The sequence below is a fragment of the Pundamilia nyererei genome, unplaced genomic scaffold, assembly GCF_000239375.1.
Source record: "Pundamilia nyererei isolate P.nyererei 1_Seehausen unplaced genomic scaffold, PunNye1.0 scaffold00007, whole genome shotgun sequence".
Taxonomy (NCBI): domain Eukaryota; kingdom Metazoa; phylum Chordata; class Actinopteri; order Cichliformes; family Cichlidae; genus Pundamilia; species Pundamilia nyererei.
In genome coordinates this window covers 4,172,381-4,185,485 of record NW_005187408.1, presented here as the reverse complement: position 1 = coordinate 4,185,485, position 13,105 = coordinate 4,172,381, and the positions used below count along the sequence as shown (strand labels likewise).

General features: G+C 40.2%; 1 protein-coding gene across 6 annotated transcripts in view; it reads right to left on the bottom strand.

Annotated features, from left to right (window-relative positions):
• Window positions 1–11,228, bottom strand: part of ncoa2 (nuclear receptor coactivator 2) — a 60,002-nt gene extending 48,774 nt beyond the window's left edge. For 5 of the 6 annotated variants that reach the window (XM_013915594.1, XM_013915612.1, XM_013915606.1 and 2 more), the window contains exon 1: window positions 10,916–11,228. The gene's annotated coding sequence lies outside the window, so the exon portion shown is untranslated. The remainder of the gene's footprint in view (window positions 1–10,915) is intronic. The other variant, XM_013915602.1, reaches the window with a different exon arrangement.
• Window positions 11,229–13,105: the final 1,877 nt, after the last annotated feature.

Below are 13,105 nucleotides of genomic sequence, written 5' to 3'. Positions count from 1 at the left end.
AGAAAAAACCCCACACACAATCATCTAACACAACAGTAATTCATACTTTTCAAAACATAGAGATGCTTAGAGATGGACAAATAGAAAAGCCAGGGCTTAAGTTCCTTAAACCTGCCTTGTGATTGCTGGGGGGTTACATATTCCTTATTGGGCACACATTGGATGTTAGGCTCTAAACGGCTTGAAAAGACTGAAGATCTGGATCACTTAAACTCTGGTGTCATGTTTTCTGAAGAACTGAAGCACAAATTAAATCTAAATTGAAAAGATTATAAATGAAAATAGCTTAGAAGTTTTAGTAGGTGCGATCTTCTGCCCCTGCAGTTCAACTTGTGTGTTCAGAGGTGCTCTTCTGCAAATCTTGGTTGCATGTAACCAGTGGTTGTTGAGTTACTGCTGCCTTGCTATCAGCTTGAAGCAGTCTGACCATTCACCACTGACCTCTGGCATCAAAGCGGCATTTTAACCCAAAGAACTGCCACTCACTGGATTTTTTCTCTTTTTAGACCATTCGTTGTAAACCCTAGAGATGGTTGTGTGGGGAAAATACCAGTAGATCAGCAGTTTCTGAAATACTCAGAGCAGCCCATCTGGCAACAACAACCATGCCACGTTCAAAGTCACTTAAAACACCCTCCTCCTCCATCCTGATGCTCAGTTTGAACTTCAGCAGGTCTTGTCAATGATGTCTACGTAGCGTTTTACTGCGTTTGGCCTCATTCCAAAATGTTTTTTTCTGTGACTTCAAAAGAATTTCAACTAGACCCAACAATACCTTTCAGTCCTTATTAGTGCATATTTATCTAGTGCATAATGGTTTTATACCTTTAGTGCACATGGCTATTGTGCACTAGATAAATGTTGCCCAGCTTGTACCTGAAAGAATAACAAACTAACAGATAAAAGCATTTGGAAATTATTGCAGACTCCAAATGTTTAGGATAGTTTAAATCAAGCCGAGAACAGCAAGAGTAGCTGTTTGTCATGGGTTATGTAATTCTTCTTTAATTGATTTTTATTTCTTTTAGAGTTTTGTTTACTATAATTGCTTTTTTATCTCTGAGGAAAGACTTTATGGACTGCCATGAGTGAAACTGTTGGAGGCATTTCTTGTCTTTTTTGTCTCTGTTGGTTAATTTCTTAAATAAATAACCAAAGAAAAAGTAAGTACATTTTTGATTTAAAAAAATGGAATGAGAAAAAAAGGAGTTGAAGTGCCAGGCAACTTTCCAAACATTAGTGATGTATTATTTAAATATTCAGTTTATGAGGATACGAAATTATTTCCTGTCAGCACTGCTTTTAATACCAAAGAAAGCTCTCCCCACTAGAAGAGTTGTTAAATTAAGATACTGTCAGTTGGCTTCCACAGCGTAGCATCAGTGCTCAGCCTCTCCTGTGTAATCTCCTCTCCAGCGAGGGCCTTTGTTTTGAACTCCACTGCCAGATGAGATGGGAGGGAGTTTTGTTTTGACAGCCCACATCTTCAGGTGCCAAAACCACAAATCTCTAGAGTTCAGGCATGAATGGTAGCACGTTAACATGCAAACAAACACATGCGCACTCACATACAAACACGAGCGACAAATATCTGACAGTTCTGACAGGAAAGAAAACATTTTATTAAGTTATTAAGCATTTGAATGCTTGCACATGTGAATTTCAATTACTATTTTTTTTTTTTTTTGCTTAAATCCAGACTAGATATTTTTGTGAAAAACAGGCACTTAAATGTTATAAAATTCGCAAAAACAAAACCAGGTTCCAGCTTAAGGCCACTATAAGAGCTGGCCTTTAAGGATGTGTGTGGGCTTTAACTGCATCTTGGTTTTTTGACGTAGGAAATGGATGGGTTAAGGTTACCAAACAGCTAACCCAAACCAGGCATTTATCCTACAAGCAAGTTGCATCTCTTTAGCCTAAAATTGTTCTCGTCTGTATCTTAGGTGGTAAAACTCCACTGTTTACCAAAATCAAATGTCAGAGCCACACTTTTGCATGGTGGTATGCATGCATACTTTCAGTACTCTGAACAAAGACTTAAGTTTACATCTCTAAGGCTGTCAGCCTCGCTGTCAGTATTTGCATGATGTGAGCCTGTTAAACTTAACATCTAGAAAAAAAAGATGGTTGTGTAAAAAAACAACAACAAAAAAACAAACAAAAAAAAAAAACACTCATAAGTGAAACATCACAGAGGAAAAACTCAACATACGTGTTGCTTTATTTTTACTTCTCTTTCCTTCCGCATGTAGTAGATTTAGGTTGAGAGCTGAATAATTTGAGCAGTCAGACAATTTTTTTGACTATGCTCAAACCCATCTGCTGTTTGGTCTCATCACAAGCTCTCTTCTACATTCAACAACAACAAAAAATAAATCTTTCAATTTTTACTTTACACTTATCATAATCGAAGCAGATTAGTTCAGCAAATTCTTGTTAATTATTTCCTCAATTATATAAAAGCCCAACAGCTGAAGTGCTGTTGTTATTTGGTTACAGTACTTCAGCTTTATACCTAAACTCTAGTCCAGATTGAAAACACAGGTTGGCTAAGGAGATTCCCATGCCCACGGAAAGCAGTAAAGACAAAGCACACAAAACCACATTATAGGTCACTGACGAAACGCTGCTGAGTCAGCAGAAAGAGGTCGACAGAGAGATGAGAGAGATGGGAGGGTTAGGAGAAATCGCACTGGTCAGAGTTTGACTCTCACAATGTGCACAGAAGTGAAAAGCCTGAAACTCAATCCCCGCATTCCTCTGGCTTTATGACAAGCGGGTGAGAAATGCTGCTGCTCTGCACATCATTCCCTGCCACCCTAGCTCGGCCTGTGATGGCGGTGGAAGTGCGGCGTTTACCTCTGTCCTAGAACAAGAGTGAATGCATGGCTTTCTCAAGACCAATTCACACTGCATATTTTTGGACCACCCACCCAACTCCAGCAGGCAGCTTGCTCAATCCAAGTTTTCTCTCCCTCCTTCAGTGCCAAGGATTCCATCCTGGGCAGTGGGAAAGATGCCAACCACATGCTAGCACCCAGAGCCACAAACACATTGTGGCAGAGGAAAAAGGCAATTCACCCACTCACACAAATTAAGACAGCATACTCAAAGACCCTTATCTACAACTCACTACATCCTGTCATGCATCAAATTAGAAAACGCCAAGCTCCCTTTATCATAAAGCTCTCCATGAATGTCTATTTATTTAGACATTTAGTTTTATTTAAGTAATCTTTCCATTACACTAGCGATGACTGTGGAAGGAGCTCCTCTAAAATAATAATGAGCACCTTACGCATTGTTAGATCTACAGTATTGTACAGCTGAGCCATACCAGGTTAACAAACAAAAGGGCAAACAGCAGCAGAAGAACAGCCACACAGACATGTGACCTCTGCTGTCTCCTCTGGTAAAGCCAAACAGGCTGAGGGCACCTTCTTCTCAATAAGCAGTAGATATCACAATATCATTTAGCTTAAGAGATCAATATGCACTTTGCTGTGGCTGACCTACATAAGTGGAGGAGCGCAGAATGTTGAAATCATTGGATTGTCTGTGAGCATCACCATCCCGAGAGGCCTGGTGGAGTCTCCATGGGAGTAGGGCATGAGTCAATCTTTGTGTGTTGATGTTTTTAAAACCTTAATGTCAAAACATTCTCAAACATCTCGCAGGGTTTCTATTGCACAGAAGCACCCCCAGAAGAGGAAAATCACCAGCATTTGTAGTATTTTTTTTTTAAACAGATCTGCTAAATGAGATTTCATCTGTTTAAATAGTTTCACTAAAGGTCATAAAAGGAAAATGCACTGATGTCCAAATAAGGCTACACAGACTGCAAGTTGATGTATCACAATTACATCAAAGGCCCATCTTAAGCCAGGAGTACACCCTTAACAGTGCAGGTGTTTCATAAGCTAAATGCCACAGAGAAATAGCCCGCTCTTATTATGATTAAATGCAAGATTAATAACATTTACTTACTGAGCTTAAATGTTCTGAAATATTACATTAAACTGACATACTCATTATTTAGCACAGACTGGTGTCCTTGAATGCCAAATACTGAGCACGCTTAAAGCACAAGTTATAACTCTAACCTCAGAATTAAACTTCTAGAGTCCTGATATCAGCACAGCTACCTTTGCTCTGTTTACTGAATAATACAGTCCCAATCTAATCATTGAAGCTGGCCTAAAGATTTCTTGGTTAAAAAACAAACAAAACAAACAGGGGAGTTCTTCCTTCCTACAGTTGCCAATTACTTGCTAATAAGACAAGTCTGATTTTCAAACTGTAGAATTTCCTTCACTCCCTCATGAAGCACCTTGACATCTGTTGTGAATGAGCTCTATATAAATAAAAGTGAACTGAAATTAATATCCAGTATTTGTCACGGGAAGGAAGGACACACAGAAACTGAAAAAATGAGAGTGAAACTGACAGTAGCGACATTGTCAAAGGACTTGCCCATAGTTTGCTGTTAAATCAAAATTTTGACACAAATTAGCACAAACAAAGAGAACTTGTTGGCAAAGTGAACCTTTAATGCCTCCACACTGGAGACCCTTTGTTGTTAGCTCTTTCAACGCTATGTAGCTAGCCTTCTAGCCAAATTGTAGTGACGCGTGACATAGTACAAGGACATATGCATTAAAAAAAATTAACATAATTGTCCAATAGATCAGTTCCAATCCTGTATATCAACTTATCTGACAATATATAATGAGAAAGCATCTTCAGAACTTTCTAGAAAGCCCACAAGCAGTTTAACTAAAAAGAGAAACCATATCCAATGTGGTTTCTCTTTCCACTCCACATCGCAAATAGATGAGATGATTGATTTTAGTTCATTTAATAACACAATGAAAACAGTCTTGAAGCACCGAGGGGATAAATTCTCCCCCCACACACACACTTCTCCTCTTGGCGTCAAAGCCCTCACAGCTTTTTCCCCAATCATCTCGGCCTTGCTTCAGATACCTCTCCTCTGCCGTTACACCCTCTTCTCTCCCTCTGCTGTAAAAACCTGGCCATTACCCCACAGCTCATCCCTCACGCCCACCCAGGACCTGTCACATTGCTGTTTCCATGACAACACAAACGCAGAGACAGCAGGGTGAGATGCCCAGCAAGACAAGGCATATAGATACCAAGGGGAGGGGTGCACCATGTCAAGAAAACACTCACAGCATGTGATGGATAGATAACACAGCATAGGTAAATCTGGTACATCTAACCTACCTACAAACAAGAGCCACTTTAAGGTAATAATTCCCCAGTGGTCACTGTAAACTCTGTTAAAAGCAAAGAAACACACTGAATTAAATGTGCACACTTGAAAACAGACCAGCGATACATTTCAACATTCTCATAAATATGAAGCTGCACAACTGTGAGTGTTAGCTGTTGTCTTTAAAACATTAAAGCCCTCAAGTAAGTCAGAGGTCTGTGGTGATGGTCAGAGCTGACTGTGCTAAGCAGCAGACACATGGATGTCATCTTCCAGCCTGGTTCAAATGAGTCAGCTTAACAATGTTAGCAACTGTGTAGTAACAAGAGGAGTAGTTTTGTTCACCGCTAAAATGTGACATGGTTAAAAAGGCTTCTGATGTCATTGTTTAAATACTTGTGTGTTAAAATTAACCCAGCATTATCATTGCTCACCAGATTGCTCATGGGTCACAGAGGTACCATATGACAGTGGTTCCCAAACTTTTTTTGCTAGGCCCCCCTTTGTTTTACAAGAATAATGTTCGCACACGCACAAACACATCCTCCAACCACACACACCCCTATTTTGCTCCATTGCGGTTTATTTCACACCTCAAACATTTAGTAAACAATTAAGCAAATACAAGTAATCTGCAATAAATTACAGGTAGTGATAAAATAAACTACTAACTCTGTTACGCTACGTCCGCACCTACACGGGTAATTTTGAAAACGCAGCTGTTTCGTCCACACGTAAACGGCGTTTCGAATCACCGAAAACTGAGATTTTTTTTTAAAACTCCTTTTTTGCGTTTAGGTGTGGACGAGGACTACAGAGTTCGTCATGCAACGTCAAAGGTATGCGCCTTTTTCACGTCACACTGTGCGCCACGTTATTGTTTACATGAGATGAATTGCAGAATGGCAGATAGAGACGAAATACTGTTAATCTGACTATCTTCAGTTTTTACACGCTTACATACACACACAGTTACTGTCCCTCCATTTAGAAAGGCAGAGGCATCATGGTGTGATTATTTTACGTGTAGTTGTTTTTTTCCTGTGTAATAATATTCAACATTGCTCTCTGTGCAAAATGGGTTTAAAGTCATTATGAGAAGTGTTTGTGAACTAAAAATCAAGAATGTGGGATACTGTTTGTCCGTGATTTGAAGAGCCCAGCGGTGCTCCCGACGAAGGGAAAACCAATTATGCAGGGGAGACCAACCTCGGCACTTGTGCAGGTGAAACCAAAGGGCAGATATGCTTCACCATATTTTCTAGTCTTTGGCTTAGAATGAAGTTGGTTTGGAAACATATTCAGCGATGCTTCATCTCCTGCTTTACGTTTGTGTGGGAACCCCGTGCTAGCGGTGTCCAAGCCCCCCCTTCTTACCCCCCTGCAATGGCTCTGCGCCCCCCTAGGGGCGGGCCCCACACTTTGGGAAGGTCTGCCATATGACAAGGCTGATTTCTCCAGCAAGGCTTTCCCTGGAGGGAGATCCAAGTTCTGCATAATTTTCCTTTTGAAATTCCTTTTTTAGGCAACCAACAACCCCAGTGACCACCAGTTTACTCTCCAAGAAGACTAAAGAAACCAACTACAATTAAAAACTGTAAACTCGAACTAGAAAGCAGCTTACAACTACCTCTTAACAATCTTACCAAAACATATACAAGTGATTACTGTCAACAGATCATATTAATAACTCAATAAGTCATCGACTGCAACTGGGTTTCGAATCCTAGACACGAGTCGTCAGTCACTGTTTATTTTACTAAAACTAACTGTTATTTGAATAGAACTTTGGTTACAAGTCTAAAATATACAGATTTGCTAAGATAAACGTTAATGTACCAATAACTAGTTTCTGTGTGTCCAATGCAGCGTCAATCAGAACCTGTTGATGCTAGTGCTGTCTTTCCCCTCTCTTGTTAAAAACACATTTGTCTGAACACATGTCAGGGTGCCAGATGTCAGCTGTGAAACTACCCATGGCAACATTATCCGAGCGTCATGTTGACACATCTCTCTTTGCTGCATGCCTCTCAAAGTTTAGTTAAGAATTTATGTGATTGTTTAGCTTAATTGATCATACTGAATTACAATCTTCCATCCCCTAAAATGCGAAGCAGTAATTTTGCCAGCATCTGAGTGCTACCTCTCCTTTCAAATACCAATGGACAAAGATTACAGGAAGCTTATGATTTAGGAATTCACCTGCGCATGTGGTATACAGTTATTCACACTGTACAAATAAAGTAAGATAAAATAAAATAAAACTGAAAACGAGCTGAGACCACAGGTGACCACAGTGATAAGAGTTATGGCAGGCAGACCCTGTGACAGGACTCAAACTTAACAGAATCACATATTATTATTATTGTTATATATTATTTTACTGTCTTAACAGCATTTATAAATTGCAACATGACCACAGACATCATTACAGTTTTTTCCCCCTCCAGGTCTAACAAAACTGTTTATAGTGCTGTGGGAGGATTTTCTTTACAGGTTAATGGAAAACTTAGCTTGCCAACTTATCGGTCAATAAAAACAATGTGTATCAAAAAATAATAATCTGGTTTCAAAAGACTATATTTTTCAAAGTAACAGACACAAAAGCTTGCAGTAAGTTGTAAAAAATATGGCTAAATATACAGTTTTACATACAAAACTTTCAATTTTCACATGTTTTCCAAGCACATCTGGCATCACTGCAGCCACTGCTACCTACCAGCAACCACGTGAAACTCACAAATCCCCTCTTTCTCAACAGTACGTGTTTCAAAGACTAACCCGTGAACACCTACTGATTTAAAGCACTTTGAAATTGTTTTATACTTTTTGATACACCCTGTATCTAAATAAATAAATCGATCATTCCTTTACCACTGTTAAAGTTGTCTTCATATGCCCTGCTTTGCCTGACAAATATTAAATTCCCTAAAATTCAGTTATATTCATTCACAGCCAAAGATGACATTTTGAATGAAAGTCTGTACAAATCACTAAACACACAAGTTGCATGCAATTCTATAATTGCACTGAAATCCAAAATAGACCCATTACTGGGGCTAGATATTAGTCCAGCTGTGATAATGGAATAATAAAAAATAAAAAGCCAAGAATTGGCAACACAAATGCAGCAGAACAAAGGTCAAGCTAATACAGTATCACTTCGTGTGACACAAAGCAACTCACAATAGGACAAAAGTCAGCACGTATATTAGGAGGGGCTTATCTCCAAGTTCACAGCAACATATTGGCTTGATTTAGGAAATTATGAACACACGGTTAACAGGCAGTAGGATGCCACAAGGACCTTAAGGGCAATATACAAAAAGTCTGTCACCAAGTGAGACAACAAAAAGAAAGCAAGTATGCAGGAGAAAGGCTTGATTCTGAATCATGTGACGTGACCAGCACGTCTGTGCCACACACCTGTTGCTGGAGCTGCAGTTTACAATGCGCTCAGGCTGAGTTCTCCTTTTAGGAAACGCCCATCGCACAAATAGTGCCAAGTGAGTGTGAGAAAACTTCCACCCAGTTATCCTTGTATAAACATCCACATACTTGCTTACATGCTTGTGTGAATCCCAGCAGTCATTCTTTCACTCTGTTCAGTGAAAGCTATACAAAAATATTTTCCTTTTTTCTCTTTTTTTTCCCCCCCCCTTTCTTCAGTAGTCTAGTATGTCTCCTCTTTTAAACTAGACAAAAAGCATACAGGCATCTAACAACAGCGCTGGAAAGCAGGTTTGCCTCTGAATAGGACTGCATTCCTTTAACCAGTAGTGGGCTGTCACATACACGTCATACAAGAAATCCACACCCCTTATCTAATACAGCCTGAAAATTTAAATCGGGTCAGCTCAGGAGGACATCTTTACTTTCTCACAAGGACGAACAGTTTAATCTGCCTCGATCCACCACACACTGAAATACCTGAACAATTTTCTTTCTGTGCAAACTACAAAGTCAACAATTTCTATGCCCTGGAGATTAAATGCTGTTCAGGCTTGCAAAGAGGGATACTTTCAAAGCGGTTTACACACAACACATGCATACATGGATGGGGGGGGGGGTTTGAAAAAAAAAAACCCACAATAAGTTAAAGAAATACACTTTTTGCATATTCCTCTGGTCATACTTCAGATGTATGATTACAAGATGCATGCAGACATACATGCACAGCAGCACACATACACAGGAAAAAAAAACAACAAACCACATTTCTGTCTGTTACATCTTCTCCAGAATTTGCATATGACTACTGTGAGATCTGACAGACTCCCATCTCATCCCATTTCCATATAAGCAGTGAAGCCACAGTCAAACCTGCAGCTGGACAGCATGTCATGTTAAATCTCGTATTGGTGATGTGACAAGCCCTGTGCACCATCAGGTGGGGAGAGGGATGCAACAGAAACTGCTCAACTGGTTCCACGGGATGCGCTCCTGCAGCATTACTGAGAGAACAGTTGACAGACATTGAAATGGCACAAGCTGTGTTGTCTGTATAGTCCAGAATCAGTCATGCAAGAGGGGCCCTTAAAAAGGAGAGTGCTGCACTCCTTCAACACAGGCACAACAATGCAACACACAAGCAGACCCACCACACACACACACACACACTGCATTAATGCCTAAAACTGTATTCCAGATTAAGTTCCTTCCTCCACCAACATGCGACTGGTGCATGTGTGAATCCATGGCAATTTTACTCTTTTAAAGCAAAGCCAAAATACACTACAAAAAAAAACCTCCAGATTTATCCTCTTAGTGTAGTGCACAATCTGTGCTCGTGTCATGTGACCATGTGTCCATGGGCAACTTTGACACTGACTTAAACTGCTACAAAGTTACAGTTACAAAGCGCTGATTCTGACTGCTGTAACCAAGTCCACGAGTAGTACCGTCAAACACAGGAGAAACATTAGTTCAGGAAAAAAAGAAATGAAAACCAGCAACAACAAAACAAAAAAGTGGTCTATGCTCCCTAGAGAAAGGGGGGGAATCGCCAACTTACCTAATGTGTCAAGTAGTAATGAGGCTTGGATAGTACAACAACAAACAACAACAGCCCGCTCAAGCACATGGTGATGGGAACTGTCCTGACTCACGTTTTCTGACAACAACGTTAAAAAAAAGAAGGAAAACATAAAAAAAGGGACTCCAGCCTGTGCGGCTACATCGTTAGCATGCTAACTGGGCTCCTGCTTACCCTGGCGAACTTCGTCCGGTGTTGTAGGCACGGTCTCTAGCTCACTCAGCACAAAAAAAAACATACACACACACACACACACACACAATGACACATGAAAGTGTTGTGCACTTCGCATTTTCACTTTTTGCCCATTTCACATGCGGCCACCGCCGAATAAAAAGCGGAGCGCGTACGCTGCAGTAACTCCCCGCTTCAAGGCTCGCTTTTTGCCCGTGTCGTCTAATTAAGTTTGCTGCAGAAAACACCACCGATACAGGCGGCGAGCTTAGCCAAGCAGCTAGCGCTTGCTAATTTAAGCTAACGCCGAAGCGAGAGCCTGTGCCAGACAGACAAGACACAACCGAGATTTGAAGAGCCTCTCGCTCCTGCTCAGCGGATTTCACACACAAAAAAAACATAGAAAAAAAAAACAAAAACACCAAGCCGCGTCTCGACAAGGAGCACAAAAGCGTGTGGCTACTTACGATTTAACACTTTTGGCCGTGTCCTCGCTGTTAAATTCCGCTTATCCGAAGCAGCTCTGACCTTCGCGATAGTGAAACAACATTTCTGCTGGCTAACTGTGCCGCCATGTTACTCCTGCTCTGCAAACCAATGCCGAGTGTTTATCTGGCTGGTAGCGATCCTATCCTCCCCCCACACACACGCCACACCACATCACGGGGGCTCCACAGCGCTATGAGCTCGGTTACGACCGGGGGACTCGTGAGCAGTCCTACGGCGATTTACCTGTCACGATGACCCGGCCACTTGCAGTTTGATTGATCGGCGTCGGATTTGGCAACATTTTATCTGACAAGCAGTTACTTTGACGCGCCACTGTGCCACGTCAGTGTCAATAATATTTCAAAAATGTGTTGTACTTTTATGCGCGGATCGAGCAACTCCCCAACTCCAGGTTCACACAGGAAACAAGTGCATTTTTATGTATATATTTAGAAAATATCCCCAGAGCTGTGGTGAAATGGCTCGTCAAGATGTGTGTACATGTAAGGTCATAAAGATTTATGTGTGCCTATAAATGATGTGTGTAAGCGCTGTGCCTTGAATAAAACGCCTGGTGAAAGCAGTGTTGGGCTTCAATCCAACCACAGCACTAAAAGTGCAATTTCGGTCTGTCCTGGTTAACCCTAGTTTAAAAATCGCTATTACACTCGTCAGATACAGTAAATGCATGAGGGAAATGTACAGCAAGGCCATGATTATTCACCACACTATTCCACTTTGGTGGCTATTTAACGAAAGGGACCTTTAAAAACACTAAAGGGGCTTTAAAAACCTAGGAAATGTGACAAGGCGTTTCCAGCTTATCTGGCTACCTTGATTTACTGTCTGGTCAACTATCTGTGGATCAAATGAGCAAGCAGGCGTTTTCTTTACATTTAAAAGTTGTACAACATCACCTCCCAGTGGTGCAAAGCTGAAAAATTAGGCTTAGAATGGAAATCCTTCGGAGACCTTTAACCCTATTTGAAATACATGGAAATTGAAAATTACAACCTTAGAATTTTTACCTTGTGTGACTTGCAAACCTTTTCATTCTTATGTTGCAAATCAAGTTCAATGAAGTTAACATATAGAGGGCTGTTGTGGCTCAGGAGGTTAGAGCAGATCATGTACTGACTGCAAGGTTGGTGGTTTGAACCCTGGCTGCTCCACTCGCTTTCATCGGAATGTGAATGTTACACAGAAAGCACACTGAAGTCGATTTTTTTTTTTTTTTGGAGTACGAAACAACTGCTTTGTGGTACTTGGTGAAGCTGCTGTAATTCTGTAATAATGTCAAAAAAGAAACTTTGGCTAAACATCTTCAAAGATATGGCATGTGATGTATATATAAAACAAAACAAAAGACATTGTAATTACTATGGTATAACTATGGTGCCCTTACTATTTTTCCTAGATTTTTCTTATTACAATTTATTAAATATTATATTTTATTTTAAAAAAATCAGACCTTTACCACCCGTTTGATTATGTTAATAATAATAATAATAATAATCATCATCATCATCATCATCATCATCATCATCATCATCATCATCATCACTTTATTTATGAAGCACTTGTAAAGTGCTGAACAGCTATTTGAAGATAAAAAATATATATAAATAAATAAAAACTATACAGAAAAAAATACAACTTAAAAACTGGTAACATAAATATTTCAGAACCAAGAGAAGCGAGAGATGGCATGCCATGATACCCAGCGCCGTCTTCCACTCTCTCAAATGTCCTTGATATAGTCAGACATAGTCAGACATCGTTAGCATATTTACTCAATCATATATATAAAAAATAATCGTCATTTTATGTGTTAATAACAACAGCTGCAATGCTTTCAACAAAGGATATGAATGGTTGCCAGGTAACCTAGACTTTCCCAGCAGCTCTTCTGATGATGTACCTGATCTTTTCTTTCTAGATGAATATAACATGTAACCCCTCTAATCTACTAGCCAGATGTTGGGCGCAGAGAATCCTTCCACCTCGAAAGAATGCACACTCTCGCCAACAGAGAAGATACAACAATCATGTTCACATCATGCTCACTAACAGAGATATTTAATGAGACCAACCCTGAGCAGTGAAATCAATAGAAATAGATTTACTGTTTATCTGCGTAATTTAGAAGACGTCCCAAAAGTGTGTGT